This window comes from Bos grunniens, chromosome 29, assembly GCF_055505025.1.
Source record: "Bos grunniens cultivar Pamir isolate PY7600 chromosome 29, Bosgru_T2T1.0, whole genome shotgun sequence".
Classification (NCBI taxonomy): Eukaryota; Metazoa; Chordata; class Mammalia; order Artiodactyla; family Bovidae; genus Bos; species Bos grunniens.
The window spans coordinates 5,318,544-5,344,419 of NC_141193.1; the positions used below are offsets into that span (position 1 = coordinate 5,318,544).

The following is a 25,876-nucleotide window of genomic DNA, read 5'->3' on the forward strand; positions in this document are numbered from 1 at the left end:
GTAGTTACTGAAATCACCAAGGACTGCCGTGTGTGCCCCCTATGCCCGCCAGGCCCCAGCAGCCCTTCCTGCCACGCCTATCACCTTGCCCACTGATGCCACCACAAGGCCACACTGCCAGGGTGCACACCGGCTCACATCGTGCCCCTCCGCCCCTGCAGGACAGAGGCCACGCAGAGGGCTCCAGGTCAGGACCGCCCACGAGCCTCTTCCACTCCCACCATTGCCGTCGCCACGTTATGCCACATGGCAACAATCAAACAATGCGATGTTACCGCTGTATCCAAGCTAGGCATCCTGACACCCTGCAAGGAGGAGATGGTCCACGGAGAACATCTGTCCCGAATCTCATCCCTCCCTGCTCCGAACAGGTCCGAACAGATAATAAAGAACGTGGGTCGTCACGGACCGACAGCTCTCTGCCGGCCACACACAGCACGTGGGGCTGAGTGGGCTCCTCTCTGAGTGCCCTGAGCCCTCGGTACAGAGGCCTGGGCTGTGGGTGATAGCTGGCCCATTTTACAGAAGGGGAAGTTAAGGCTTCGAGAGGAACGAAGTTCAACAGCACACCAGAGGTGCCACACTCTGGAACACTCATACTCAAGTATGCTGCTTGAGTGCGTATATTTAGTTTACAAAAATGTTAGGTACCTCAATAAAAACGTCTTTTTAATTAAAAATGGAAATTACCATTTTCCCAGCTGCTACAGCATGCCAAGGGGCCCGGTGGACCCTGCACTCCAGGAGGGCTCACCTGCCCGTCTGAAGAACACCCCTGCCCTGCCCAGGGCCAGCACAGGCAGCTGCTCTATAAATGCGTTTCACCCTCCCTCCCCCTACCCCCTAGCATCCCAGCTTGAAGATGGTCGGTCGCTTCTGCGCTGAGAGGGAAGAAGGAAAAGGATGGGCGGCCCAGAAGGGTCCGGAACCCCACTGTCAGCCGGAGGCCCGGGGAGCAGAGAGGCAGTGACACCCACCACTGGAGGCCCGGCCGGCAGTCAGGTGCCCTCCAAGGGTCAGACACCGGCCAGTTGGAGGACAGTGAGTGAGGGGGTGACAGCCCAGATCCGGGAAGGTCCAGACCTTCAGAGGAGGAAGAATCGTGAAGGCCAGAAGCAGAAGTGGGCCTTCGAGGTTAGATCTGGAGGCCTATGCGGGGAGGCAGCAAAGCCAATGCCAACCAACCCCCCACAGCACACTCAGGGCAACAGGACCCCCAGGGCACCTGCCCATTCATCGTCACCAGGGTCGTCCCGGCCACTGGAGCGCAGGTGACTGGTAATCCCACCCTGCCGGCATTCCTGGATGTGCCCAGGTTCCCGAGATTCCTTGCGGCAAGGTGTCCCGCTCATCCCCTCTCATCCGGCCAAGATAGGACCTGCCGGGTGGTTCCTAACCTCCTGGGGGTCACAAAGCTCCCCGATAAGCTGATCCTCTCCCCAGGGACAGACACACACACAGGTACGCACACCAAGGCCTCATGGCCTCCCCCCAACAGGGTGAACCCAGCCCCAGCCCGAGGATGCAGTCTTCACTTCCTTCTCTAAATTAGCAAGTCTGAGGACTTCTCTGGTGGTCTGGTGGCTAAGACTCCACACTCCCAGTGCAGAGGGCCAGGGTTCGATCCCTGGTCAGGGAACTAGATCCTATGTGCCACAACTAAAGATTCTGCATGCCTCAACTAAGACGCAGCACAGCCCAACAAACGAACACTAAAAATGCATACACGCACGCATGTTAAGTCACTTCAGTCACGTCTGACTCTTTGTGACTCCATGGACTGTAGCCCTCCAGGCTCCTCTGTCCATGGGATTCTCCAGGCAAGAATACTGGAGTGGGTTGCCATGCCCTCCTCCAGGGGATCTTCCCGACCTAGGAATCAAACCCGTGTCTCATGTCTCCTGCATTGGCAGGTGGGTTCTTTACCACTAGAGCCACCTGGGAAGCTCTGAACACTAAAAATAGACAAATTAGCCTCTCCGGGCGACAATGCGAGGGACTATCTCAGAAGAAGGTAAGCTCCCCGATGCCACAGGTATTCAAGTGGACATTGGTGACCACAGATAAGGGACGAAACTCACCTGACATCCGCATCAAGGGGTGGACGGCCCACACACGGGGAGTCTCAGACAGGAGATTTTCCAGCCCCGAGGGGAAGCTCTTTGGAGGGAAAGACCCAGGAGGCATGTCACCAGCCCCAACTGTCGGCCAGAAACCCAGTAAGTAAAGCGTTACCCGAGGCAAAATTCCCAGAGGGGGACTGGGAGCCGGAGCTGGGGAGAGATGGGAAGGAAGCCGCCCCAGGGAACAGAGAATCCTAGTTGCTCTGCTGTTTCTCCCCAAACTGGAAAGACCACATTTTCACCACCATTTACACGCTGGGCTGCTCAGGTGCACCTTTGAAAGGCCGCAGATGATGTCAGGGGGTGAGGGGGGGGGCGTTCAATTTTCCGTGCCTTCCCAAACGGAGACTGGGGCGGGGAGCCACTTCAGAGGGCCAGGGGCCAGCAGGCTCTTTCCAGGAGGACCAGCTCCTGCCTCGAAGATGGTTGGAGACCACCACACACTCAATTCCTAAGTCTGCTTCCCTTGTGGCTCAGCTGGTAAAGAATCCACCTGCAGTGCGGGAGACCTGGGTTCGATCCCTGGGTTGGAAAGATGCCCTGGAGAAGGGAAAGGCTACCCACTTCAGTATTCTGGCCTGGAGAACCCCATGGACTCTGTAGTCAGTCCATGGGGTCGCAAAGAATCGGACATGACTGAACAACTTTCACTCACTCACTAACTCACTCACTCTCCGGGTCAGCTGGGGAACTCACAGCGATGGGGGGGGGGTCTCTGTGAGGGGGCCGCCTGCCCGCCCACCAGCAGCACCTACCCGCCCAGGGCTCCTCCTAGGGCCTGGGAAGCCCTGGATAATGCGGCCCCAAGCTTAGCAGGGGCTCCGGCTCATCACGGAGATGTGGCTTCCAGGGTAGGGACCCTCCTGCCCCAAGGGAGGGAAAGGCTGAGGCCTGGGCAGGATCAGAGCACCCAGGCGAGGGGCTGGGGTCCAAACAGGCAGTCCTAGGAAGGGATGTGCTGGGCTGAGACCGGAACCAAGCCGGCCAGCAGGCTGGCGGCAGAGTGTCATAAAGCCCATGCCAGCCTGTCTGAGACACACAACAGAACCAAGAACCCACCCTCGTGCCTGGTCTTACGTGGGGGGAAAAGACAACCAGCATGGAAGGTGAGGTGAAGTCAGTTGTGGTTTGGAGAAACAGGGCTGAGTGAAGGGTCTGGAGTGGGTGCTGCCGTTTCATGTAAGATGGTCAGCGTGGCCTCATTGAGCAAGTGACCCCTGGACAAAGACTTGAAGCGGGAGAGAGGCAGAGGGAAGGCATCCCGGCAGAGGGAATGGCTGGTGCAAAGGCCCTGGGGTGAGGCCTGGGGGAGACGGCACATCACTACGAGCTCCTGCCCAGGTGATGTGCCCACAGGCCCAGGACCTAGTAGGTCCGAGTCCCAGGTGCACATGCCCCAGGTGAGGACTGCGGCTCTTAGAAGGGTGCCCTGACCTGCCCCAGGCCGCTCCGGGATGCTCTCTTACCAAGTGGCCCAAGCTTCTGGAGCCGTGAGGGGAAACAAGGAGCGTGAGGAGGGAGAGGAGGGGAGGGCAGACAGGCTGAGAGCCAAGCCTCCGGCCCGGCCATGCTTGGGCCACCAGGACCCCCTCGGGGTCGGTGGAGAAACAGACGCGGCCACCTGGCGGCCACAGAGGCAGGAACAGCCCTTTCAGGAAATGCCTCGTCTGCTGGTATTTAGGACCACAACCGTTTCAATGCTCTCCCCAGGGATCAGCCTCGCAGGACCTTATCCCAGGGAACACCTGAAGGAAGGAAAACGTCCTAGACACAATATTTGCTGCAGTCTTCCTCATAAGAAAAAAATAAACAAATACAAAAGCTCCAACGTCGGGTACCTAGACTGTTCTCTCAGTAGAAAGTTGTATCCATTAAAGCAGTAAGACAATGACTGCAGTGACACCAGAAAATGTGTAAGAAATGTCAAGTAACACACACACACACAACTATAAGCCCTGGTTTGTACTTGAACTGCAGGTATGAGAAGGCGCTAGGTGGGAACCAAGGCTGAACTGGAGACTGGACAATGGACACGACTTAGCCACTGAGCACAGTGAAAGGTGATTCTGTTGAGTTACCGGATAATTGTGTTTAAATGGTTGGTTTATTATTATTATTTTTTTAACGTAGCCATTTATTTGGCTGCGCTGGGTCTTGGTTGCAGCATGTGAGATCTAGTTCCCCGACCAGGGATGGAACCTGGGCCCCCTGCCTGGGGAGCACAGAGTCTTAGCCACTGGACCACCAGGGAGTCCTTATGTCTTTAAATGTTTTAACCCCAGGTTCCACGTATGTTGCTATGGCATTCTCTGTGCAAGCATATATATATATATTTTAGGACCATATATCACAAGGATACATAGCCCAGGGCAGCTCTCCGAGTGAGAGACCTGGAGCCAGCTCAGGGGAACGGCTGAGACCTGGGCCTCTCTGAGCTCAACGTTCTGTGAAATGTGGGTCATCAGTGTACCCCCACGTCGGAGACTGTGAGGCTTCAACAGAACGATTCACACAAACCCTCAGCCCAGCAACAGCACGTTTTAGGCTCTCAGTAAACACCGTCCAGGGACTTCCCTGGTGACCCAGTGGTGGAGACTCTGTACTTCCAGTGCAAGGGGCGCAGGTTCAATCCCCGGTCAGGGAACTAAAATTCCACCTGGCAATGTGGCATAGTAACCAAGGACGCTTTTTAAAAAATACATATATATACACCAGTCAGGGCAGTGCTAGCAACTGTAGTTAAATGTTTCATTCATCCAGCCCTGCTACAAAGGAAAGTACTTAGACTCAGGGAGCCTGGTTCAAACCTCAGCCTGACCTCCAGCTGGGAGACTTGGGGCCAGATGTTTCATCTCTGCTCTGAGCCTGTTTCCTCATCCATCTAGCAGGAAACAGTAACTACTTTAAAAAGGCCCCACCGGCCCCTGTTGCTGTGATGCAGAGCCTCCCAGCGAGTCCTCAGAGGGTACCCCCTCCCCGAGCCACGTGACCAGGCAATTCCACTCCTAGCTCTGTGCCCGAAAGACTGAAGTTAGAGGGTGATGACAAACACCTGTGCACTCAGGCTTGGTGGGTCAGTGGTAAAGAATCCAGTTACTCATTCAGGAGACACGGGTTCGATCCCTGGTCTGGGAAGATCCCACGTGCCACAGAGGGACTAAGCCCGTGTACTACAGCTACCGAGCCCGCTCTCTAGAGTCCAGGCCAGCTCTGTGCGCCCTACGGCCTGTGTGCTCCGCAACAAGAGAATCCACCACAATGAGAAGCCCACGCACAACTGGAGAGTCACCCCTGCTCCCTGTAACTAGAGAAAAGCCCGTGCTGCAACAAAGCCAAAAGTAAATGAATAAATAAAATTATTTAAAAAGATACTTGTACACGCATGTTCATAGAAGCAAGACTCATAATTGCCCAAATGTCCATCCACAGACAAATGGATAAACCAAGTGTGCTCCGTCCACACAATGAAATATCATTTGGCCATAAAGGCATGGAGGACGGACCCAGGGCACAGCACAGAGGAGCCCTGAAAACATCATGCTCTGAGAAGCAGACAGACACGAAAGGCCACACAGCATAGGGGTCTGGTCACGCGAAAGGTCCCAAATAGGCAAATCCATACAGACAGACAAGAGAGTAGATTAGTGGTGGCCAGGGGCTGGGGGACGGGGGCAATGAGGCGAAATCACTTAATGGCTCCAAGGTTTCCTATGAGAGTGATGGAATGTTCTAGAACTAGACGGTGGCAGCTGCAACATTGCAAATGCACTCTGTGCATGCTAAGTTGCTCAGTCGTGTCCGACTCTTTGCGACCCCATGGACTATGGCCCTCCAGGCTCCTCTGTCCATGGAACTCTCCAGGCGAGAACACTGGGGTGGGTTGCCTTGCCAACCTCCAGGGGATCTTCCCCAACCCAGGGATCAAGCCTGCATTTCCTGCCTCTCCTGCATGGCAGGTAGATTCTTTACCGCTGAGCCAGCGGGGAAGCCCATGAATGCAATAAATGCCGCTGAATTATTCACTTTAAAATGGTTAATTTTAGGGACTTCCCTGTTGGTCCAGTGGTTAAGAATCTACTTTCCAATTCAGGGCATGCGGGTTTGATCCCTGGCTGGGGAGGATCCCACCGCTGCAGAGAAACTAAGGCCCCCACACCACAAGAAAGATCCCGTGTGCCACAAGTAAGATTCTATGAAGCCTAATAATGGAATAATACATTTTTAATAATAATAAATACGCTTTTTAAAAAATGGTTAATTTTACATTGCGCAAATTTCACCTTAATATATATATATATATTTTTTTTTTTTTTTTTTTTTTTTTTGCCACACCATGCAGCATGTGGGATCTTAGTTCTCAGAGCAGGGATCGAACCCATGCTCCTGCAAGGAAGCAGAGTCTTAACCACTGGACCACCAGGGTAGTTTTTTTTTTTTTAATATATAATTTTTAGAGGCACTGCTGCACGCCAAGTCCACTGAATTCCCCCCGTGACAGCCGTCTTTGGGCCTGGCTTCGCAATTGGCTTTTTCAGGCAAGGACAAGCCCCTCTGCGACCCTGAATTCACACAGCCCCTCCTTGGCACGGCCCTCGGGACACCCACAAAGCCTCAGGGGTTCTCCCCAGCTCCCTGCCTGGGGACGGAGAGCAGATCACTCCCACCTATTTCTAGGGTGGGTCTCGGGCCGTTCTCAGCACCCTTGGCCCGTCAGTGTCAGAAAAAGGCCACTCTCTCCCCTCCCAGCCTGGGTACTGGGACCCATGGCTAACGTGCAGTCCCCACCACAGAGGAATCGGGAGTCTGAGAAGCCAGCGCCAACAATCCCATTTTAACCCACGTAAAGTAAGCAGAGCCAGTATTTATATATAGAATTCATAGCAGATGTCTGGGCTTTCATTCCGATAGCCTCTGTTTTACACTGTTCACATGGTTACACTAAACACAGCCCGACTCACGGTAACCGAATCCTCCGCTACGACACCAAAATAAGCAACGTCTCAGTACATGCCTTATTGATATTCACCAAGCATTACATTGCTCGCTGGAGCAGCCTGGAACCTGGACGCAACCTACGGATTTCTCAGTCAGGAACGGTCCTTCGTCCCACACCAGCCCCACGAAGAAGGCCAAGAAATGGAAGACAACGTGGGGCCGCGTTCAGGGCACTCACGGAGCAGTGGGGCAGGACACACATTTTACACACACACACACACATGCACACGTGCGGATAAACAGCCACCAAGCAGGAAGAAAAGGCAGATGAGTAACATGGACAGGCGCTGCCTGGAGCCTGGAGGTGAACAAGCTGCCACGTGAACCTGGCAGGCTTCCTGGAGGAGAAAAGAGCTGGCTGTGGGGGCCCCGGTGGGCTTCCTGGAGGAGGGAGACTGGAACCTTATTCAGTATGCTGACACCCAACCCTAAGATGCAGCAAGGCGCTCAAAGGAATGAATCCTACCCACAACAGCTTTCCTGACACCTCATGGCTCCGGGTGCCTTCCAGCTTGGGCTTCTCAGACTGGGTACTGGCCCCTCTTCCTTCAACCCCACCACCCCCGGCTGCCACGGAGATGGTCCCTCCCAACGCACGTCCCTCGGGATGTCCCGGCTGCCCCAGGCCCACCACCAGCTCCCCAAGTCCCATAAGATCCCTCCAGGGTTCCTCATGGTATCGTTTTTAAAAAGTGTTTACAATGTGAAAACCTGGTTTTACTCGTTTATTGAATTACGGTGGGGGATGGACAGAGGTGACGGTTGGACAACAATGTGAATGGACATCACGCTACCGAACCAGACACGTCAAAATGGTCCAACGTGGTAAATTTTAAGGCATATATATTTTAACAGAATTCAAAATAGTGACACAAATATAAATAAAACCTGATGGTCTAGTGATACTATCGAATAGTATAAGCTACAAAAAAAAAAAAAAGAATGACTCAGGGGCTTCTCTGGTGGCTCAGTGGTAAAGAATTGGCTGCCCATGCAGGAGACACAGGTTCGATCCCTGATCTGGGAAGATCCCACATGACACAGAGCAACTAAGGCTGTGTGTCACAACTCCTGAGCTTGAGCTCTGAAGCCTGGGAGCCGCTTCAGAACTACTCGAAAGCAGTCTGGATCCTTGAGCCCCCGCAACGAGAAGTCTGCACACCACAGCCCAAGAAAAGCCCGCGCAGTGACAGAGACCCAGCGCGGCCAAAAGTAAATAAAATTATTATTACTAGTATTTTTTTTAAAAAGAATAAGAATGATTCAGAACTACAGCTACAGACTTCATCCAGGGTTTTTTATTTCAAATGCTGGCTGGACATCATTAAGGCATGTCCATTACATACAATATTGGGTTGGCCAAAGAGTTCATTCAGGTTTCCATACCACCTTTCTTTTTGGCCAACCCAATATTTATTAGTTAATTGATTGAAGCCAGGGTAGACTCATCTATTCCTATTTCATCAAACGGGTTAAGATGAAATATCCCCACTCACTCTGACGTTCAAGTGTTTCCCAGGTTTGGACAGCGAGTCCCCTCACACTGTCCCATGTATCTTCTTGGCATGTCCCCACATCATCCCTTGAGGGTTTCTTTACTTTCTTTCTAGAACAATAATATGCTCCAGGCTCAAGTGAATTTCTCCCTGCTCTAGCCTAAGAATCGGCCCTTTCTCAATGAGCTCTGGCTTCTCTAAGTGGAAAGTGATCCCTAGGAGCCAAGAGCTGGGCACTGGGGACGCTCACTGCTCCTGGGTCTTCTCATCAGGCAGTGCTGGGAAACATTCACACAGTCCAACCACCTTCCTTGTTCACAGATGGCACCTGGAGAGTCACCCGCTGGACCAGATTTACATATAATCCCATCAATGCTTCGGAGCTTTGTGGTCATTCCTGAACATGCACAGAACGGTGAAAAAATGGAGTCACCCCTCCGCGGGCCCCTAGACGACGTGGCACAGGCTAGCCCCAGGTTCCTGCCTCAACTCACACTGTAAATGAGCATCCTCTCCACTCGATGCCACGCCGTTGGCATTTCTGTGCTTTTTGTGCGTGATTTCACTGTTGAATTTCACTGTTGGGCTCCCCTAGTGGTTCAGACAGTAAAGAATCTGCCTGCAATGCAGGAGACCCAGGTTCGATTCCTGGGTCGGGAAGATTCCCCCGGAGAAGACAATGGCAACCCATTCCAGTGTTCTTGCCTGGATAATCCCATGGACAGAGGGGCCTGGTGGGCTACAGTCCATGGGATCAAAAAGAGTTGGATGTGATTGAGTGACTAACACTCAGTGTTGACAATGGCCCCAGGCACAGGGCTGTAGGGCTGTCAGAAGGCAGGGTGGCTGGCGGTGTGGTGTTGGTACAGAGAAAACAGGGGGTTAGGTAAGCTTACAGTGCTACTGGTCATGGTCAGTGTGAATCAAACCACATGCATGCATGCTAAGTCGCTTCAGTCGTGTCCAACTCTTTGTGATCCTATAGACTGTAGCCTGAGAGGCTCCTCTGTCCATGGGATTCTCCAGGCAAGAATATTGGAGTGGGTTGCCATGCCCTTCTCCAGGGGATCTTGCCAACCCAGGGATTGAACCTGCATCTCTTTTGTCTCCTGCATTGGCAGGTGGGTTCTTTACCACCAGCGCCACCTGGGCATGAAACAATAATTCACATTAAGTCAGGTTTTCAATGGCTCACAAAGTTGTGTACCGATCAGCAGAGGAACATGAGACCCGAGGCTCTGGGAAACCCAAGCCTGTGTCTCCTCCAGGACCAAGAGTTCAGAATTTGCATCATTCGGTGTCTGCAGCGGCTTTATAAAACAGAACGACTGTGAACAACGAAAATCTGTGTGTATGTGTGTTGTTTTCATTTAGTCGTTCAGTCATGTCTGACTCTTTGCAACCCCATGAACTTACAGCCCACCAGGCTCCTCTGTCCATGGGATTCTCCAGGCAAGAATACGGTGTGGGTTGCCGTGCTCTCCTCCAGAGGATCTTCCCCTGTGTATACACATGTACACTCGCACACACATCATAGCCTCCATTTCTACGTGTGTGTGTTTACGTGGTAAAAACCCACGAGTTCACAGCTCTTCTTGCAATGTTATTAAACATTTCCTCAGGGTACCTTCTTTTTTTATTTTTATTGTTTTCTTTAAAATAAGGTACGAACATTCATTGATTTTTTTTTTTTTTATAAATTTATCTTTGGCCGTGCCACACAGCATGCAGGATCTTAGTTCCCTGACCAGGGATCAAACCCTGCCCCCTGCAATGGAAGTGCCGAGTCTTAACCACTGGACCGCCAGGGGAGGTCCCTCGTCAAGATACTTCCTAACCTTCCCTCCTTCTTCGACGTTAGTTAGTACCCTCTCCAAAGTGGAAACATGGCTTTTGTGATTGTCAACATATACACTTATCAGCTCGGTATCACCACCTCCAACCATCCCCATAGCCCTTGCTGGCCTTCCCCTCCACTCCTCTGCCCCCAGGTCATGTCACCTCCGGCCTCTACTTGGCACCCCCACCACCACCACCTGTCCTCAGGTGCCAGGCACCAATATTTCTGCTCGGGGAAGGGACAGGCAGGGAATCCTGCTGAGTCTATAGCTCACTGTGGGGGGAAACGGTGTTTCTACGATATTGTCTTCCTAGCCATAAACATTTATTTAGGTCTTCTTTTGGTGTCTCTGTAAAATTTTATTATTTCTTGTGCATACAATTTTGCACATTATTTCTTAGATACAGTTCCAGGTGCTTCAAATAAAATTCAAAGCATTAAAAAAAAAAAAAAGAAATTAGCATGACTGTAACAGAGAGAGATTGCCAAATTCCCATGAATCTTACGATAAAACATGAAACTTCAAAGATGCTTTGGTTGCGGTGTGGACAAAGCCTCCCCCAGCCCCCAGACAGAAAAGTTCTATTTACCCCTCTAAGAGGAACTGGGTGAAAAGTGCTGATCCAGCTACAATGATGGGACCAAGGAGAAACCTGTCGGGTCCCCCAAACTGCCAGTGAACAAGCCTCCCTGGCTCTGAGCACAGGAAAACTCCGTCCCTTGTCTCCATGTGTGATACAAGAACCACAGAATGAGGCTCAGAGACCTTAAAATGAGCTGGAAATAGTCATTCCTGAACCATTAGCAGCATCTCCGCAAAATCACAAACACCTCGGCTTCTCCTGGAACTTTCCTAATTAAGGGAGAAGAAATACTATTCATAAAAATCCAAGCTCACTTCTCTGCGGGCAGTCTCTCGAAGCCCAGAGCCCCCCTGCCCCAGGTCTCTGACCCGAACCTTGGTTCCCAGGGGGCCCTCACCACCTGTGTGGCTTTCTCTTGGGGGGGGGGGGTGGGGACAGAAGCCAGGGACCCTCATGGAGCCTCAGGGACCACAATCCCAGCCACAGATTCCTACGTTTTATCCCGGTCTTCGATCCAACTGAGACAGGCTCGACTTGGGGACACTATCCTGCAGTTGTCTAAATATTCTAAAGGAGAGACCTGACATTTACGACAATAATAAAATCTTAGGTTTCCTTTAACTGAACAGATGTTCTGTGCCTTTTATGGAAAGCTCGGCAAACTGAAACTTGCAGGCCTGAAAGTGGAATCTTTGATAACATCTCTGAAAGCTGGGGAATGAGTCTCCTCCCCGCTTTCCACCTCAGCTAATTATCATAGACCCTCCCTTCATAAGAAAAGTCCACACCCCCCATCCATCCACCCTCCCACCCACCCATCTCTTGACCCACTGAGCCAAGAACAGCCCAGAATTTCTCTCTTCATTCTCCACCCTGGCCTCAGGCCCCCAGGCTCCCTTGCACAGACTCCACCCCTACCCTCTCCACCCCCATGCCTTTAGAGGTTCCCACCCCCATCAAACCCTCCCTGGCTGCCACACCTGGCCCAGGTGAACGCGTGTCCTCCCTGAGCCAGCCCAGTTGGCCCTGCTCCCCTGAGCGTGTTGTCTACCTCATCAGGAGGAGCCCACACCCCACTCCCCGGGGGCAGGGATGGGGTGCCACCCACAGGGCCCCATGCAGAGCAAGGCCGGCTGCCAATGGGGCTGCTGTCCACCCTTCCCATTTCAGGCGCTGTCAGGATAAAGATCAATTGACCACGCTTGCTGACATTTGCGTACAAATAATGAAGAAATGCACACGGGCGTGCATGCTCAGTCGTGACTCTTTGAGACCCAGAGTTTGCTTCGAATCCGGAGCAGACGAAGAAGCCAAGGCAGGCAGAAGACTGGAAGCCACTCTGAAGGACAGCCTGCCTCTTCCCGAGTCCAGGCTGCTTGGGTTATCAAGGGTGTTCAGAGCAGAGCACACAAGAGTTTGGCTCCTAGCGTCCGGTGTTTGGGTGAAGGCTGGGAGGCAGTTCAAGGAATCTTCCGGAACACTGGAGGTTCTACGATTGATCGGGCAAACGGGTGAGCTGTGGACATTCACTCATCAAGCTGTGCTCCCGAGTCTGTGCATATCACCGCTGCGGGACCAAGGCCCCCCTCTTCCGACCTCTTCCCTGTCCTTGCTGGCATGTGGCCACACCCTGCTCCCCGCAGTCACTCCCACCTTCACCCCCACGGCCTGCTTCCCAGTGCCCCCCTGCCTGCCCCCCTCACCGTGTGCTCCCCACCCAGACCCACAGCCAGGACCGGGCTCTCAACACCTCTCCCCGCCAGCTCAGTCACCCCCATTTCTGCTGTTCCCAGCCCCCATCCCAGTCTAATTTGCCCACACACACTGGGCCCTGTGGGAAGGTGGTAATTAACCCTGGGTCCCGGCAAGCTTCCAGAGCAGGGACCACATTTCAAAGGTCAGGGAAGCAGGCGAACAGGAAACGGTCAGGGGCAGGTTTGGGGGGCGGAGCAGGAAAGAAGAAATCAGTTGCAAAAGATAAAAAGGAAATGAGGTGGTTGGTGTCAGACACCTTGGAGGACAAAGAAACCAAGGATGTGGGCTCCCAGTCTTCAAGAAACAGGGAGATGGGCTGGGGGGGGGTGTCCCTGCTGTCCCCCACATGGGGGGCCATCGCCCGGACAAGGGACCACTACAGCCCTGGGACAGCGGGAGGGCACGCAGGCCGTGCCAAGGACAGGACTGAACCTCTGTTTCGCAAAGAGCCTGGGCTCGGAAGGTTCTGGAAGGCCTGGGGGACAAACAAAGGGCCAGGCCGTGACCCAAGCCTGCTGCCTGCAGAGGGACCCCTGGATGTCAGTCAGGGCAGCCCATCACCCCCAAGGGCCCCTTTGAGGGTCCGGACCCTGAGCCAGGTGACTTGGAACCCTTCCAGGAATGATCGTGTGGCCCCAATTCTCACCCAGCAAAAGGGTCACCCCCAGCCCAGGATCACTCCCAGGGATGACATCAGCTTGTCGTCAAGTCCCGCACCTTGTGGTGATGACCACCAGTGCCCAGCCCCCAGCCCAGCACCCACGGGGCAGGAGGCGGGGGGTGCCACACCACGGGAGTGGGGGGCAGGGGGTGCCGCAGACCCCAGCAGGCTGGGCAGAGGAAGAGGCACCTGCTGTGGGCTCCCCACCACCTACCTTTGCCCCATTCACCCTCAGGGCCCCCTGTGAGACAGGAGCGATCTTATCTACCGCTTTAAAAAATAGATTTCCTTTTATTTGATTATTTATTTGGCTCTGCCAGGTCTTAGCTGCCACACACAGGGTCTTCAATCTTTGCTGCGGCACCAGCGATCTTTGGTTGCGGCCTGTGGGATCTAGTTCCCTGACCAGGGCTCGAACCTGGGGCCCCTGCACTGGGAGCACAGAGCCTTAGCCACTGGACCACCGGGGAAGTCCCCCCATAATTACGTTTTAATTGGGCAAATATATTCCACTGCAGAGGCTGGGCAGGTGCTGACAGGCTGGTGGAGGGGGCGGGGGTGCTGGAAGCAGAGCCGGGGGAAGGAAACATGCAGATGGGGCTCACCACGGGCACCTCTGCCCCTCCCTGCCTCCTGCGCCCACACACACACCCCCACACCACACAGACACACAGAGACACACACAGACACACACCCCACACACACACAGAGACACACACACAGACACACACCACACACACACCCCCACACCACACAGACACACAGAGACACACACAGACACACACCACACACACACACCACACACAGACACACACCACACACACACAGACACACAGATACACACCACACACACACAGACACACACAGACACACACAGACACACACCACACACACACCACACACACAGACACACACCACACACACAGACACACAGATACACACCACACACACACACACCACACACAGACACAGAGACACACACACAGACACACACCACACACACAGACACACAGACACACACCACACACACACACACACACACCACACACACACCCCCACACCACACAGACACACAGAGACACACACAGACACACACCACACACACACACAGACACACACCACACACACACACAGAGACACACAGACACAGACACACAGATACACACCACACACAGACACAGAGACACACAGACACAGAGACACACACACAGACACACACCACACACACACAGACACACAGATACACACCACACACAGACACAGAGACACACCCACACACAGACACACACACAGACACACACCATACAGAGACACACACACAGACACACACCATACACACACAGAGACACACACACAGACACACCACACACAGACACAGAGACACACACACAGACACACACAACACATACAGACACACACAGACACACACCACACACACACACACACACCACACACAGACACAGAGACACACACACAGACACATACCACACACAGATACACACCACACACAGACACAGAGACACACCCACACACAGACACAAAGACACACACACAGACACACACCACACACACACAGATACACCCACACCCACACCCACACACCACACACAGAGACACACACCATACACACACAGAGACACACACACAGACACACACCACACACACACAGACACACAGATACACCCACACACAGACACACACACACACACACAGACACACACACAGACACACCATACAGAGACACACACACAGACACACACCATACACACACAGAGACACACACACAGACACACACCATACACACACAGAGACACACACACAGACACACACCACACACAGACAGAGACACACACACAGACACACACAACACACACACACAGACACACAGATACACACCACACACACACCACACACAGACACACATACAGAGACACACACACACAGACACACACATACAGACACACAGACACCACACACAGACACACACACACCACACATACACACACACAGACACACACCATACACATACCCACACCACACACACCCCCACACCCCACATACACACCACACACACACCCCCACACCCTACATACACACCCCCACACCCCACACACACACACACACACAGCCCCCACACACACACCCCACATACACATAACCAAACACATCCCCACACACACACACATCCCACACACCCCCCACACACAAACACATCCCCCCCAGCCACCCCCCCACACACCCACACCCACACCACACATACACAACCCCCCATACACACCCCCCACATACACCCAAACACATCCCCCCACGCACACACCCCCCACACACACAAACACATCCCCCCCAGCCACCCCCCCATACCCACACACCCACACACACACCACACATACACAACCCCCCATACACACCCCCCCCACACACACAAACACATCCCCCCACAGCCACCCCACACACACCCCCCACATACACACACCCCCTCCATACACATACACACACAGCCCCACACCCCCACACACAAACCCGCACACTCACCCACACACGCACTCCCCTCTGGAAGCCCTAATTTAGCAGCTGTAGAAGGTTACCCACTCAGTGATACCAAGGACAAGTTTTTAGGGGATATGACATTTGATTTATGTCTGCCAATGTGCGTTTCACTAATTAGAAGGTTTAGGGCAGAACAGGAAAAATATGTATTTCAGAGTCCCAGTTTGACTTGCCAGAAACCAGCCCATTACTAACATTCTTATTTTCGACAAAATATAGCATTCTGATTACATACCATTTCGGTTCCTCGGCTCCGGGCCTGCCAGGCTCCCGGAAGTGGCCCAAGGTCACGGCAAAGATGGGAGACACAGGTCCTTGGATGGGGACGGACTCTGTCCATTCCGGGGGAAGGCAAGCCCGTGGCTTTCGCCCAAAGTCCCAAGGCCCCAACCTGAACAGGCATCAGGAGGCCCCCTGGTTTGTACAGAAAGTGGGGCTCCCCCAAGAGAGGGATTCCCAGGGCAGTGCCCACTGCACGCCTCAGTTTCCTTGCCTGGTAAATGAGGACAGGGAGGTCTGGGCAGAGGACTCAGCACCACACTTACTTAAATGCACTGGGGGCTTTTCAGCCGATTCCTTTTAGATGGAAAGAAAATACTTTTGCAGTTCAAATAGCAATTAAGAGGCAGGCACTGGGGCACCATCTGTCAGCCGAGTGTAGTGCCTGCCTGACCCTGAGAGCTCCTCAGCTCTCTCTCTCCTCAGCTTCCTCGCCCGTAGGATGGGGCCGGATGGTACCCAGCCACCTGAGAGGCCGAAGGATTCAATGAGTCAATCAGTGAACATCTCTTAGAACCTGCCTGGTACACTGTAAATGTGCATAAATGTGAGCTATTTTTATCTATTAAGTCTAGAGATCTCTATCTTCGGTGTTTTAAGGCAGGATGCAGTGGTCAAAAAAATAAAGATTTTCATTAAATGCACACTCCAAATAAAGTGATCCCATAGAGATTGCTCTTAATGGAGACCAGTATCTGAACAGCCCTAAGTGCAAGTTTTCAGGGTCTCTTAGCTGTCCTTGGAAATCAATCAAGGAAGCACTTCTAAGGGTACTGCGTGTGTGTGCGTATGTGTGTGTGCACGCATCACAGCTCCCATACACCCCGTGTGTCAAGTAACGAAGTGACTGGGCTCTGGTTATGCCCACCTCGTTCTACCTGGCTCTCCAGCAAACTCTGCATCTGCACTGTCTGGAGATCTGCCCTCGGCATGGGGCCGGTATTTGACGCAATAAAGACAAAAAATAAGAGGAAAGGGGCCAGATCAACTCCTGGTAACGGAGACAGTGCAAAGCCCCAGGTCCACAAATGCCATGCAGACCCAAGAATTTAGCACAAGGCCACGCAGCAAACTCAAGGACTGGGGACGAAGGTGCAGCCTGCAGTGCCCCTAAGTCACAGCCCTCAGATCACCCCCACGGGCAAGCAGACCGCCAGGCCCTTGACAGGCAGCCAGGGCCTCTCACCAGGTTGGCACGGACTGGTCGTTTCCACCGAGGTGGGGGAAGGTGGGACGGTCCCACCTCCCCCCATGCCCACTGGCAAGGAAGGCGGCCTGTTCCCCGTGTGGTTACAGAGACCTCATTGTTCTGCCCCGCAGAGAGGAAACCGGAGAGCTGAGCTCAGAATGCATTTTGGAATTGGCAGAGAAGAACATCTGGGAAAGGAAACTCACTTCAGAAACAAACATACCTTTGTACCAGCTTTTCTTCTCTTTAAGTGTTGCAGAAAAAAAAAAAATAATGATGATGTGCCAAATTGACCATCACTCTACAAAATCTCCTTTTTATGGGGCAAAATATGGAGGTTCTGTTTTCCAATGCTCCTGGAAAAAAAATAGCCACCTGGGTGCCAAGGCCCAGAGGCTGCCCCAAGAGTCAAAACAAAGACCTCGGGTTCAAGACATCTCTGTCCTGCGGAGAGAGGGGGACGGACGAAAACCATCAGATAAAAGAAAACTTGAATAAAAGAAAACTCTTGCCCCCTGCTCCCGGCTGAAGCCTTTCAGGACGCTGACATTCTTTGAGGAGCTGGCAGCTCTCAATTCCAAATGTTTATGTTAGTTTGGGGTGCAGTGCTGAGGATCAGCAATGATTCTCTTGTGAATTAAGCTGAGCGTTGGGGCTGCCGGTTCATATAAACGTGGAGACGCCCACAGTTAGGGCTTTGCAGGGCCCTAGCATGCTGGGGGAGCCTGCAGACAGGTACAGAGACTTGGAGCAGGTTTCACCAGAGAGAAAACTTGGAGGAAACCCCCCACTCCTTCCCTCCCCAGCCCCCTCCCTCACTCACATGCCTGGAGGCCTCCCACTTCCCCACGTCTGACCACTTTTCCCGAGTTGCAGCACATGTGAGTACCCAGTACTCCAAGTACCTGATGTCCCTTGGTCCTCATAGGAAGTGGAGCTGCTGAAACCCCATTTTATGGTCAAGGAGACTGAGGCACAAGGGGACCAAAGTCCCACTCGGCCAATGATGAGAGATCAAAGAGCTGAGTTTCTTGCCACACCTGAAATCCATTCATTTTACATAACAGGGCAATAGAATGACCAGGGATCTCTCTGCAAAAGGGCTGGACACCGAGGCAGCTGCCACCCCCAAGGCACTGCCATGACCCTTGGCCTCTGACCAGGTTCCCTCGAGCATTTCAGGACAACCCCTCTGTCCTCAGGTAGCAAAGATGCACACATCAGCCTGATGCTCCCTGCTGTTCCTTCTCAGGCAGAAAGAGCCCAGGAAGCAGGACGCTGCTCCGGGTGGGAGTGAAGGGTTCACTGGCCAGGCTGCTAGGTAAGCAGACCCTCCTGCTCATCCCTGGGGCTCCCACCCTGGGCCCCCACCCGCCAGTGTGGACAGGGATGGTAACTGTCCCTGTGTACCATCTGCAGGACGGGAGAAACCATGAGCTTCAGCCACTCAACCACCTAAGAGTCCACAAACCCATGCCCCCGGCAGGGGCTCTCCTCACAAGGACCGTGTGGGCTCTAGTCGGGGGGCGGGGGGGTGGTGCTCAGGTGTTCTAAGCGTGGAGTTACATGTAACCTGCATGATGGAGCCTTGAGTCTGGGGTCGGAGGGAGGGGCGTGTCCCCTCACTGGGACACCCCATAAACTCAAGTCCCCACTCTGAGCCGCATCAGTGACCGTGGAAGACGGGGTCCAGGTGGCACCCCCGGGGCAGCAGGCACGGGAGGGAAGGCCCTTCACAGCCCTCAGCTCGGTGCCCTTGTCTGCCGGTGTTCAAGCGGTTCCGGGGGGGCGTGGTTCTGGGCCCCTGCCAGAGGCTAGAGGAGGCGACAGCAGGGTCAGGAGAGCCCTGGAGCCTCCAGCCTGCGGCCGAGGCCCGTCCCACCTTAGCAGGTATGGAGGGGGGCCCAGGCACTCAGGGCTGCAGAGGAGAGGCGGGGGGGCTCCACCCTCCAGGCGCTGAGCGGGAAGCCACGTGGAGCAGGGACTGCGGTCGGAGGGCGAAGAGCGGGCACCTGGGCTCCCTGGTCGGCCTTCAGCGCGGGGGTAGGAGCGAGGGGGTCGGGGGGAGGCGAGCACGCCAGCGATGATGGGGGCTGGAGGGGCTGGGGTGGAGGTGACTGGAGCGGGGCGTAGTCAGCCAACCAGAGAGGAGGCCCTGCGAGTCTGCTAGGCCGGCAGGACTATGGCCTCTGAGGAGGGAGGGGCTGGGGTTGAGCAAATAAGACAGGGCAGAGCACCCCTGGCCACGCCCTCCAGGCCACGCCTTCCCGGCCACGCCTCTCACAGAGGCCCCAGAAGGGACCCCGCCCTCAGACACCTGCACCTTTGCCCCCAGCCCCAGGGTTCCCGCAGCCCACCGCAGCGGGCTTCCAGCTACAGTATAAGTGCCGTCTTGACCTCACCGAGGACGAAAGTCCACAACTATAGTAATCAGGCCGCTCGGGGCAATCTAACTCAACTCTGACACTCGCCTTCTCATCAGAGATGGACCGAGGTGGTTCCCACCACGCCACCTTTTCAGCTGGAGTTGAACCCGATCCCAGAAGCCCCTGAGGGTCCTCTCCCTGGAGAACCACAATTATGACTGCCATAATAACCCTAATAACTAATAATTACCGAGGGCTCACAGGAGCTGGCCCGCGCTAAGCACTTTACAGCCTCACCTCTGTGCATCCTCGGGCGTGTCTATGTGGGCACCCTACAATCACACACACCCACCTCAGACAGTGGGGAAACTGAGGCCAGAGGAGTTAGCTCGCTTGTTGGAGGCTGCAGAGCCGGGAGTGGAGCCAGAAATATGAGCCGGAACAGGTGGGCAGGGCCCGATGTGCCCTGGGATTCCAGGCCGGGGAGGCTGGGTGGGCAGCCCCCAGGCCAGGGCCCCCAGGATCGAAGCTGGGATTCCGCCAGCCACCCCCTCAGCTGTTCCCAGCAAACCAGGGCGGGTGGTGACAGGGAAGGAGGCCGGGCACTCAGGGTGTCCCAGATAGCAGGTCTGCTCAGAGGCGAGCACTGGACACGGCTGCTGGAGGGGACCACACACCACGCCAGGGTGACCACCCGAAGTGTCCACTGGGGACCAAGCTGGCCTTAGGTCCTGTGGGCAGGCAAGCAGAAAGAGAGGTCCAGCTGTCCTCTTCACCCCTACAAAGGGGAGGCAAGGGACCCTAGTACCGAATGTGTCCCTGATACCACAGGACCTCACACGTCACAGATCAGAACGCGTTCCTAACTGGACACCCCCACCCTGTCGCCACCCTGCGCTGCTGACACCAGCTAGGGAAACCCGGAAAAACCCTAAACCCTACCAGTTCCCCACTGAAAACACAACATCCCTTGAGATCCCTGCCATCCAGAGACCTTAACCCTCATGATGGAAGATCAGACTGGGGACTAAATGCCCAGAGAGTCTGGAAAACTGCCCCCTCACAGGTCCAAAGTCCCTAACACAATCCTTTAGGCATCCAAGGCTGGAGGGCAGAGTGTGGGGTAGGGTACCCCCCTTCAGCCATCTTCCACCCTGGCAGGGCGGGGCACTGGATACCTAGACAATCATGATGTTAAGACCCGGGCCCTGCAGGGAGGGTCACTGGAGCCCAGCAGGAGAAAGGCACCTGGTGGGTGCTCTGAACTGGTCTTCCTGGAACCTCACAGACAGAGCAGAGCAAGGGGGCTGCCTGAAGCCCAGCGCCCACCTTGAGGCCAGATCTGCTTGGATCCTGGAACCGACCCCACGTCCTCCTCCAAATCAGTTCATTCCCAGCCTGGCTCCACAGCCCAAGGGGCCACATGGTGTGCTGGCCCCAAGAGGCACTTTCATGGCTGAGAAGCCAAATGGAAACTCCCTGGTGAGGGATTGATGGAAACCCTGCAAGCCCGGCTTGGCCACTGTGTACGTCTGGGATCAATAAGCAGAAAAGATTACTACTTAACAAATGTACTCTCCCTGGAAGGATAAAATCTTTCAAAAGAGGGAAGATTTTTTAAAAAAAACTAGACCTAGTAACCAAAAGGATGGAAATGCTATTTGGTGCTGAGTGTTCTCCATACATGGAGAACCACTCACTGCTCGAAGGAGGTGGGGATGGGCCTCCCCGAGGGCAGACCACTGCCTGCACCAAGGGAACCAGGACTGTGCTCTCCAGGCAGGGGGGGCATGCCCGGGTCCCCTGAACTGGGCACCCCTCGGCAGAGAGCCAGCACCTCAGCCCTGTGAGCCAACACTCCAGCTGGAGAAAGCGCTGCCAACACAGGCAACATGGTAAAAGCCAGCACAGGCCAATCCTCCTCTGGGGCACCCTGAGCAGGCAGTCAGCAGCTCGTGGGCTCTGGGCAGCCTCAGAGCCTCAGCGGAGAGCCAGGCGAGGATCAGGGCTGCGGTGGCCACGGGCAGAGTGGTGAGTCTCTTAAAGAAGAAGGCAGAAGTGGCAAGCCCACCGCGGCCAGGCTCGGGAGCCAGGCACCACCCGCTTGCCCACGACACAGCACAAGCCCAGGAATCAAATGGTACCGAGCAAACTCACGCGGACGCCAGGCAGTGCCAATGCGACCAGAACAAGCTTCAGACGTCCAAGGGGGCAACTCTTCATTAAAAATTCATTTAACTTATTCCAATGCTTTGAATGGACACTAAATAAGACGATATAGAGATAAATATACCTAATCAGAAAGTCTCCAACACTGCAAACTTGCTTAAATATAGAAAAGACAAACAGTCTTATTCTTTTTATTTTTTGGATGTTGACCATTTTTAAAGTCCTTATTGAATTTGTTATAATATCACTTCTGTTTTATGTTTTGCATTTTGGTCGTGAGGCACGTGGGATCTTAGCTCTCCGACCAGGGATCAAATCCACACCCCCGGCATCTAAAGGCGAAGTCTTGACCACTGGACCACCAGGGATGTCCCTAAAAGTCCTATTTTTAGTTAAGAAATTTTTCAATTTTAACAAGCGCTACAAGATTCAATTTTAACAAGTGATACAACTGTGAAAAGAACTAAAATATCTCTCAAGGGAGCAACCTTAAAGGGACAATGCTCTCTTAATGCTTCAACTCCTAAAAACTCATTAACAGTATCTGTCACTCAGCTTCCTATTCTGCAGCTGTCACTCGAAAGCACACAAGCTTTCTTTTTCAGCATAAAAATCGTTCTCCCACCACTCCCCACTATTTTTGCATGATTGAAAATGTTCTACACTATTTTGAAAGACGATACAAACTACGAATGAAAAATGCAGGTGTCAGGCCCCCCGTGATGTCTCGGTCTGGGCTGTGGAAGGTGTTGTTCAGTCGCTCAGTTGTGTCTGCCTCTTTGCGATCCCATGGACCACAGTACGCCAGGCTTTCCCGTCCATCACCAACTTTGGGAGCTTGCTCAAACTCCTGTCCATTGAGTTGGTGATGCCATCCAACCATCTCATCCTCTGTCATGCCCTTCTCCTCCTGCCTTCAATCTTTCCCAGCGTGAGGGTCTCTTTCAATGAGCCAGCTCTTCACACCAGGTGGCCAAAGTATTGGAGCTTCAGTTTCAGCATCAATCCTTCTAATGAATGTTCAAGGTTGATTTCCAAGAGGTGGGGAGGTGTTATCTGGACCCAAGACGTCACAGGCAAGTATGTCTGAGATTCGCTGGGTTTCTTGAAGTAAAACAAAGGCCAGCTTTATTTATAGCAGGCCATCTTAGAATCCCAGGCAGCTCTAACGGTAAAAAAAAAATCTGCTTTCAGTATAGGAGACCTGGGTTTGATCCATAGGTCAGGAAGATTCCCTGGAGAAGGAATGACTACCCACTCCAGTACTCTTGCCTGGAGGAGCTTGGCAGGCTACAGTCCATGGGGTTCCAGAGTTGGACATGACTGAATGACTAACACTTTCACTTTTCATCTTAGAACACAGACCTCAGAAATACGGGTTCTAGGACTTCCCTAGCAGCCCAGTGGTTAAGACTTCACCTTCCATTAAGGGGGTATGGGTTCAATCCCTGGTCAGGGTTAGGGTCCCCCAGACCTCATGGCCAAAAACCAAAACATAAAACAGAAGCAATATTGTAACAGATTCAGGAGACTTTAAAAATGGTCAAGAAAATCTTTAAAAAAGAAATACGGGTTCTAAGTAGGGGAGGGGGGTCCCACACTTGGCCCCAGAAGCCTTCTGTCATGCAGCAGGACAGGTGCTCTACAACCCAGGAAACATATCAGGGTGGAGTCTGGGATGCAGGCAGGGGTTCACGACACAGCAGATTTAGGAGCCAGAGGGAGTAAGGATGGGGAAGAGCCACTCCCCAGGCAGACGAGGCCTCAGGCATCCTCAGGGCCTCTGCCCACCAGACACCAGGCAGAGGCAGCAGGAGGGGATGGAGACATCAGCCCCCCAGGCCCTCAGACTGGGTGGTGCATGGGAGGTCTCAAAGGAGACCCTGGACTCGGAGGAGAGGGATCTGCCTGGAGAAGTGCTCACCTTGGAGCGCAGAGAATAATGCCAGCGCAGAGGCAGCGTGGAACGCCAGACCAAAACGTTTCAACTCTGGACACCCAGAAACCAGTGTACATTTTCTTAAAAGGGGGAGGACGTAATGAAACTAGCTTCAGAAAAATGAATCTGGCCAGAATGAAAGATAAATGGGCAAGGGGAAGGTTCTGGAAAGCTGAGACCAACTAGAAGCGAGGCTTCCCAGGTGACATGAGAATCCGCCTGCCAAGCCAAGGGATGCAGATCTGATCTTTGGGTCAGGAAGATCCCCTGGAGGAGGAAATACTGCAACCCACTGCAGTATTCTTGCCTGGACAATCCCATGGACAGAGAAGCCTGGCGGGCTCCAGTCCAAGCAGTCACAAAGAGTCAGATACGACCTAGGGACTGAGCAACAACCAGAAGCTGATGTAATCCTCTACCCGGAATCTCATCTTCTGTGGGGCCCTGTGAGGGCCCGTGGGGAGGCCTCAGAGCCGGGAGTCTGGGTTTGGGAAGGAAGGGAGACAGACCACATCCAGAGAGGAGAGGAAGAACGGGCACCAAAGTGCCCCCCACTTCCAATCTGAGTAGAGAGGAATCAGGGCAGGCGGCTGAGATGGCGCCACCACACCCCAGTCCCACATCCAGTCTTCTTTGGGGAACCAAGCTCACTCTGGGGAAAATTCAGAGCCATGGCCTTCCCCAGTGAATGCTAGCTCAAGAACACACCTTGCTCATCAACCAGCTTGTGGGGAAACCATCCCCTCGCTCCCATTGAGGACGATGCCTGCTCATTCCAGGGCGGAGTCCAGGGTGGCAGCTGCCCACAAGAGGCGGGTCTGGAAGGCCCCAGGCCCCCGCGCTCACGTGTCTGGGCCGGGGCCACACACTCAGGCGGCCTTTAATGCCCATTGAGCAATTTCCTGAGAGTTCTGCTAGGCGGGTACCGCCTCCCCATCTGGGTTAATAGAGGGGTGCAGCCCAGGGAAGAAATTAAAGTTGCTCACATTTTGTTCTGGAATGAGCGAGGGCAGGAGAGCAATCATTTAAAAGGTAATTATATTTGCCTCCAGGCTAGCGCTGGAGTTAGTTGCACCAGAGCCTGCGTCCCCAGCGGACGCGGGTGGGAGGCGGGCAGCAGGAGTGGGCGAGGCCGTCCGGCAGACACAACGCCTCTGAAGCGCTCCGCGTGCTAACGGCAACCCAAAATGCGAAGACCAGCTCCATCGTGGCCGCACACGTATCTCTCGCCACAGCCTGAGACCAGACTGCTTGCCGGAGACCACATCTAAAGCCCAGCCCTCCGACACCCATCGCATGTCACCAGTTGCTATCCCCAGATCAAGAGAGCAAACGACAGAATCTCATAGGCTGACTGTGAAGTTTATTCCCAAAGAGTATATGCACAAGGAGAGTCAACACAATTTCTCAAAAGGAACTGGAAGGGTAATTTCTCAATCGATCTCAAAATATACAACGATGCTGCAGAGATTAAAAACAGCAGCAGGCTGGTACAGAAAGACACCGGCGGGTCAAGAGAGGAGGGAAGGTTCCAGAATGAGGAGGCAAGCACCTGAGAACACCGTAGGTGAGAGAGTGGCATTTTACATGAACGAGGCTTAGGGTTAGATAAGCCACACCACCCACTCCCTGTCCCCTTACTGGGGGGCAGGAGTGGACAAGTCAGACCCCTACCTCATACCATGTATCCCCAAACCACAACCACACACACAAAGAAACAAGAACAACGTCTGAATATAAAACAACAAAATGACAACAGTCCTGGAAGAAAATAAAGGAAGACGCATTTACCATCTAGGGATAGAGAAACAAGGCATGGGACCCAGAATCCATCAGAGAACAGACTGCGTTTCACTACATGGAACTTTCTGATGTTTCTGGAATAATAAACCACTAAAAACAAGAAGGACTAGCTACAGACCAGAAGAAAAAT

The 25,876-nt window shown here is 53.6% G+C and overlaps 1 protein-coding gene across 7 annotated transcripts in view; it reads right to left on the reverse strand.

The window, feature by feature from the left end:
- LRP5 (LDL receptor related protein 5) overlaps window positions 1–25,876 on the reverse strand; it is a 124,090-nt gene that overhangs the window by 88,773 nt on the left and 9,441 nt on the right. Inside the window, exon 1 of one of the 7 annotated variants that reach the window (XM_086385294.1) lies at window positions 17,693–17,732. The exons of the other annotated variants lie outside the window; for them this stretch is intronic. The gene's annotated coding sequence lies outside the window, so the exon portion shown is untranslated. Of the gene's footprint in view, window positions 1–17,692; window positions 17,733–25,876 lie in introns of those variants that run through there. 7 annotated transcript variants of the gene reach the window in all.